Raw genomic sequence first — 7,576 nt, forward strand, 5'->3', positions numbered from 1 at the left:
ACAAGCGCTTTTCTCTGACGCAAGGTGTAGTAAGGATTCGTGGCCAGGTTGAAGGACATCCACGTTTGGGGTTGAGGTTCGTGTTTCAAGATGAATGCAAGGACAGAGATTTTCTGGCCTTCTCTGGACAGAGCTGCCGGCCAAAAGAAGAGCCCTCGGCCGTCCACCCCTCTGGGGCACACCTTCCGCAAGCTCGGCTCCCTCGTGCAGGGGGTTTTGCCCGAAGCATCCTCCTTGGGCCCTGGCACGGTCAGGCTGGCAGCTGGGAAGCCGGGGCCACCCAGAGAGGGTCATGTCAGACGAAGTAGGTTTGAACTTGGTGCCTGTCCAAAGGCCCCTCCCTTGCACTCTTGAAGGCACAACCCACGCATCTCTCAGGGGCGGGGACCCAAAGTGTCCTGGGCTGAGCTGGGCAGGAGGAGCACACAGCCCCAGGGAAGCTGATGGGCTGCAGAGGATGGGGTAATCCCAGGAGCCACCTTGTGGGTGGGGAGGACTCCGGCGGCGGTGGGGGGGGTGCTTTACGAAGGAGAACTCTCCCCAGGAGTTTTCTTGGGGGTCCCAGAAGCAGCTGCGCCATCTGGGATCTGTCCACGTGAGCGATTTCTGGGCATCCTGCTCACCTCTCTGAGCGCCAACAAAATTTCAAAGGTAACAGTGAGAAGACCTGCCCCTCGGATCATTATGAAGAGCACATGACATGTAATTGGTGAAGCCTCTGGTAGGGATTTGGGACTTTTGAACACAGAGGCGGGAAAGGATTCATTCTTACTCTGGAAGCAGTAGAGTGTGTGGTTGAGACTGCTGACTCCGGAATCACCGGGAACTATGCTCAGATCCTGCATTACCGGCTGTTCAACCTTGGACTACTTCCTTAACCTCTCTGGGCTTCAGTTTCCTCGACCTTAAACAGGTTGGTGATGACAGTGTCTGGTCAAAAGGGCTGCTTAAATGCATTAAATGCAAAAATACTCGGAAAACATGGGGCCTGCTTCACCCACCACCATCATCAACGTCATCACTGGTATACCGGAGAATGCTTTTGGAAAGATGTGACCTTGGAAAAGGCTTTGAAGGGTGAATAGGAGTTTGAGGACTCAAAATAATCCTGGGCACACGGCAGGCACCTAAGAATTATTTGTGGTTGCAAAACAGAGCAGAGCAGGTTCTGCAGGACTGGGGAGTGTTGGGGGCGCAGCCCCACTTTCTAGAGACAGCCTGGTGTCCAGGAGAGAGATGGGCTCAGATATTGGTCAGCCTTGGATTATGATCTATATGAGCTTCTCCAGAGAAACAGAACCAATAGGTTCAATATAGGAACAATAAAGAGATTTATTGTGAAGGGTTGACTCACGCGATCACAGAGGCTGAGAAGCACGGTCATCTGCCGCCTGTGTGCTGGAAAAGCCAGTAGGATAGTGTCCAGACCCAAAGGCCGAGAACTAGGGGACCAGCTGTGTAAGTCCCAGTCCAAGTCCTAAGGCCTGAGAACCAGGAGCGCTGATCACTGACGGCGGGAGAAGACGGGTGTCCCAGCTCCAACAGAGAGAGAATTCACCCTTCTTCTGCCTTTCATTCGATCCATGCCCTCTAGGGTTTAGATGATGCCCAGCTGTACTGGGGAGGGTCCCCTTCTTTACTCAGTTTACCTACTCAAATGCGAATCTTCCCCAGAACTGTGCTCACAGAAATCGCTAGAAATGATGTTTTACCAGCTATCTGCATGCCTCAGCCCAGTTTAAGTGGACACATAAAATTAACCATCACGGGGGCGCCTGGGTGGTTCAGTGGGTTAAAGCCTCTGCCTTCAGCTCAGGTCATGATCCCGGGATTTTGGGATTGAGCCCCACATTGGGCTCTCTGCTCGGTGGGAAGCCTGCTTCCTCCTCTCTCTTTGCCTGCCTCTCTGCCTACTTGTGATCTCTGTCTGTCAAATAAATAAATAAAATCTTTAAAAAAAAAAATTAACCATCACAGAGTTCTAGCTCTGCCTTCTACTGGCTGAGAACACTTTCTCAGGCCTCAGCTTCTTCATGGGAAAGCAGAATACGAACGACACTTTCGTTGGCAGGTGTCTGTAGAAAGCCCCTGGCCTGTGGCGGCTGCTTTGTAAATGTCAGTCACCTTGTACGGTCTTTGGGAATGTGGCAATGTCTTCCCTCCTGCTACTGCTGCTCGCCTCCTCCTGGCCATGCCATCCTCCCCTGCCCAGGGGCACAAGACCTGCCACCCGCGTCTTTACCACTTTGTCCAGATGCCCTCCCATCACCCCCAACACTTGCAGTGAGTTCCGATGTCCCTCCCTCTTAGAGCTGGGGACCGCAAACCTCTGTAAAGGCCCAGACAGTAAATCTTCCAGGCTGGGCGAGCCAAGAGCCCCACTTGCAGGCACCATGTGGCTGCTTACATAACAAGGGATAAAATGAATTTTCATAAATGCTTCCATTTGTTGTCAAACCCTACATTTATCATCGAGGAGAATTTGTTTGTACCACGGGTCTACGAGAAAGCAAAGTGAAGTTCCTCGGGGAGGGCATAACATTTTTTGCTTAACTGAGGTTCATATATAAAAACCATCCTTTTTGTTTTTAAGATTATATTTATTTATTTGAGAGAGAGAGAGAGAGAGAGAGACAGAATGAGTAGGGGGAGGGAGAAGCAGGCTCCCCACTAGCAAGGAGCCAGACAAGAGGCGCAACCCCCACCCCCGGACTCCAGGATCATGACCTGAGCCAAGGCAGATGCTTAATGGACCGAGCCACCCAGGGGCCCCTAAAGGTCATTCTTAACTCTCGGGTTAGATCTGGACTCTCAGTGCCTCTTTTTTTTTTTCATAAGCTCTTGGCCCATTCATTGATCATACACTCCTTCCTGTCGTTGGCTGTGATTTAGATCTTGTTGCAAAAAAGAGAATTGCCAGGGCACCTGGGTAGCTCAGTGCGTTAAAGCCTCCGCCTGTGGCTCGGGTCATGATCCCAGGGTCCTGGGATCGAGCCCCGCATCGGACTCTCTGTTCAGCAGGGAGCCTGCTTCCACCTCTCTCTCTCTCTGCCTGCCTCTCTGCCTACTTGTGATCTCTGCCGGTCAAGTAAATAAATAAAATCTTAAAAAAAAGAAGAGAGAATTGTCAGGAAGGTTTGCCTAAGCTCTGCGGCCCATTACTGTGCTCACCTGCAGAGCACTTACTGAGCAACTACTAGGTTCTGGAAGCTGTGCAGAGAGCTAGGGAGGCAGTGGTAAACGAGCCAAGCTTTCGGCCCTGGTGGAGGGAGACAGAAGAGTAAACAGTCGAGTCCTCGACCTTCCCGAGCCTCAGGCTTTCCTGATGTACTAGAGACATCATAATCGGTGACCCAGTGGCCACCTCAGGAGGTTGGGAAGCCCAAGACAGGAGACAAAATGCTTTGCTCACTTAGAGCCCCACACTGAGGAGAGAAGGGACCTTCCGCATGCTACTATCTTTAGCTGCTTTTTCTTGTCTGAAACAGGAGATTTTGACAAGTGACCTTCAGGTCTCATCGCCATGGGTGGGGATGGCAGAGAGTGGAGCGGTAAGTTCATCAAGGAGTCTGGGTGGTTGCTGATGGGCGATGGATCCTGGAGTGGAGACGTGCTGGGGGGTGGGGGTGCAGGGGGCACATTCCTTGTGCCCCCTGCAGCCCTCTGCAGCTTCTCCTTTAGCATCTGGGGGAATTCTCTCCCAGCATCAGAGCATCTGATGGGTAGAAGCAAATATTTAAATTTGCCTGGTAAAGCCGCCCCCCAAGTCCTCAAGGCGGGTCTGCCCTTGTGCATTCTTCCCCCTGACATTCACCCCCTTATCCCCATTGCCAGCTCGTAATTGCTCCTCACAAGGGGGCTGCCTGCCTCCCCGAAGGCCCATGCCCCCTAGCCAGGGATGTCATTTGTCCCACTAATGAGCCTCCAGGCAGAGGATCACTACTTCTGTGGTTAAGAGGCCCCATCTGGGGAGGAGAGCCCAGATGGTGAGAGCGACCCAGCACCCGGGAGTCCCTGCTCTGGGGGAGCTCTCCAGCCCGCTGCTAAGCTCCATGCCTCCCCCCCAGGGTTTAGAACTAACAAGATATTAGAGCCTGGAAAGCATCTGTATCTTCTCGTTCCACAGTTTTCAAACTATTTTAGCCGCGGCATTTTTTTCTTCCAACAAAATCCTGCAGGGAACACGATACGAAAGCCTTGAGGTGACCAAGTGTCCTGGTTACAAGTCCCCGTTTGAAAGAGGAAGGAAGATTGGATATCCACAGGCCGAGCGTGAACTTGACTTAAGCCTCCTAGCTCACATAAAAATTAACTCCAAATGGATCAAAGACTTCAAGTAAAACACAAAACTATCAAACATGTAGAAGAAAATGGAGAAGAATGTCTTTGGGCCCTAGGGCTAGGGCTGTTTTCTTCCCTCCCCTCCTTCTCTCCCCCTCCTCCTCCTTCTCCTTCCCCTCCCCTTTCTTCTTCCCCTCCTGCTCCTCCTCCACTTTCCTCTTCTTCCTCTTCCTCTTCTCCTTCTCCTTCCCCTTTTCCTTCTCTCCCTCCCCCTCCTTCTTTTTTCTCTTCTTCCCAGATCACTGGTTGATTACAAAAGGATAGAACTCAGAAAATAAAAAAGGCCATAACTCAGAAACAGCCAGATGGAAGAGATGCACAGGACAGGGGATGTGAGCAGCATGGGGGGGCTTCCCCGCCCTTTGTAAGATCTCCCATTCTCCCCAAATCTCCACTTTTTCACCCACCCCGTAGCTCCATCCAAAGCACGATCCACAAAAGAAAAAAAAAATCGATAAACTGGACTTCATCAAAATTAGGAAATTTCATCCTATTCAAAACCCTGTTAGGATGGAAAGATGAGCTACAAACCAGGAGAAAAGATTTCCAACCCACACACCTGACAAAGGACTCATATCTAAAATATATAAGGAACTCTCCAACCTCAACAGAAAGAAAGAAAGAGAGAGAGAAAGAAAAAAAGAAAATGCAATGAGGAAAATGGGTCAAAGACACGAGCCATTTCAGGGAAGAGGACCTACAGATACCAGATGGGTACATGGAAAGACGGTCACCAGTCATAAGGGACATGCAAATCAAGACTCCAGTGAGACGTCATGACGTCATGATGTACCTGTTAGAATGGGTAATATGACAAAGGACAGTGGCCAGATGCCGGCGAGCGTGCGGAGAAACGGGCTGTCTCGTACACAGCTGGCGGGAATATAAACGCTACAGCCACTGTCGAAAATAGTTTGGCAGTTTCTTTAGCAAAACTAAATATACACTTACCCTTTGACCCAGAGATGACACACTTGGGCTTTTATCCCAGAGAAACAAAAACTTACATCCACACAAACACCGATCTACGAATATTCAGAGCAACTTTACTTTTAGTTTACTGTACTTGTAATAGCCCAAACGTGGGAACAAGCAGAATGTCTTCTCATCGGATGAATGGTTGAGGGAGCTGTGACAGGTTACACCACATGGAACGTGACGCAAGAAGAGGGAACAAACCACCAAACTTCTAAGGCTGACTTTTTCTTTCTTCCTTTTTTTTTTTTTTTTTTAAGATTTTATTTATTTATTTGACCAGCCAGAGAAGGAGCACAAGCAGGGGGAGTGGGAGAGGGAGAAGCAGGCTTCCTGCTGAGTAAGGAGCCTGATGCGGGGCTCTATCCCAGGACCCTGGGACCACGACCCAGACACATAACAACTGAGCTACCAGCTGCCCCTTAGGTTGACTTTTTCACTCAGCCTAATCCTTGTGATATCAGCACCCCACTTACTACATGCTGGGCACCATTCTAAGACCAGCCCCCTTGGACCACAGAATGAAGCTGGCTCTAAGGTAGATTTTATTGTTAAAATTCCCACTTTCAGGGATGCCTGGGTAATTCAGTCATTAAGCGTCTGCCTTCAGCTTGGGTCATGATCCCAGGGTCCTGGGATCAAGCCCCACATCGGGCTCCCTGCTCAGCGGGAAGCCTGCTTCTCCCTCTCTCACTTCCCCTGCTTGTGTTCCCTCTCTCACTATGTCTCTCTCTCTTTGTCAAATAAATAAATAAAATCTTTTAAAAAAAATAAAATAAAATTCCCACTTTTAGAGGAGGCTCTTTAACTGGTCCAAGATCACACAGCACACAACAAAGCTGGGATCCAAACCTGAGCAGGCCAGTTCCAGAGTCTGTGCTCCCCAGATCCCTCCCTTGATGTCTCTCCCTGGGGTCCACCCTTTTTTGCCTCCCCAGAAGGGCCCTGCCTGCATTCCTGGGGTCACCTGTGTTCACCACTGCCTCATGAGTCATCTGGAAACCCCGTCCCTGTCAGACTGGTTGCCCAGAAATCCCTAGCACCCTGTTTTGGACACAAACCATTAGGGAATGGTGTGGGAGGAGAACGCTTCTGGGTCCAGCCAAATTCCTTCCTTCCCTCCAAGGGAGGGAAGGGGAACCAGCCCAAGACACAGGTTATTTAATGAGGTTTGGTAATAAACATGCTCTTTTGAAGAAAAAAAAAATAGTGTGCATAATAATAGTTATTCAAACCATCCAGAAGATAAAAAATAATGAGTGGTTTAGTTGTCAAGGTGGGTCCTGGCGGCCTGGTGGGGAGGAGGGCCTTGCTTCCTTCGGCTCCGACCAGGAGACAGAGGACCTTCTCCAGCTTTCTGCTCTCTCATCCCTCAAAGGAGGGGACTGGGTTCCAACTAGAAAACGATACTTTCCAGAGCAACCTAATAGACATAGAAATGACTGTATTTCGCACCTAGATGCTAGACACGACATGCCAAGGTCAGGTTCCCAGCGGCAAGGCTCATCCTCCTCGGGGGGCCAGCTTCCTGCTTCCTAAGCCCCATAATCAGGCTGGTGTTTGATTATGGGTTGTATACCTGGTCACACATGCAAAGGCAAGAAGGCTCCCATGGATCAGGTCCAGGCCCGCGTGATTCAGCGTGTGCCTTTATTTATTTATTTTTTTAAAAGATTTTATTTATTTATTTGACAGACGGAGATCACAAGTAGGCAGAGAGGCAGGCAGAGAGAGAGGAAGGGAATCAGGCTCCCTGCTGAGCAGAGAACCCGATGCGGGACTCGATTCCAGGACCCTGGGATCATGACCTGAGCTGAAGGCAGCGGCTTCACTGAGCCACCCAGGCGCCCTAGCATGTGCCTTTAAATAGGCTTGCTTTCTCGGCCACGAACCCATCTTTCCCGGTCCTTGGAGTCCGTGGTTCGTCACAAACCAAAGAACCCCGGAGGTGGGAGAAGAAAGACTCCTGATCTCTCTGGACAAAGGTGTTTGTGGACCCCTTGCCTCAAGATCTGCACAGCACCTGCCTGAGTATCTCGCCTTAAATCAACACCTATTTTACTTTTTTTTATTTTTTTATTTTTTTTTAAAGATTTTATTTATTTATTTCACAGCAAGAGAGATCACAAGTAGGCAGAGAAGCAGGCAGAGAGAGAGGGGGAAGCAGGCTCCCCGCTGAGCAGAGAGCCCGATGTGGGGCTCGATCCCAGGACCCTGAGATCATGACCTGAGCCGAAGGCAGAGGCTCAACCCACTGAGT

Source organism: Enhydra lutris, unplaced genomic scaffold (genome assembly GCF_002288905.1).
Source record: "Enhydra lutris kenyoni isolate GAN:26980312 unplaced genomic scaffold, ASM228890v2 scaffoldscaffold38, whole genome shotgun sequence".
Classification (NCBI taxonomy): Eukaryota; Metazoa; Chordata; class Mammalia; order Carnivora; family Mustelidae; genus Enhydra; species Enhydra lutris.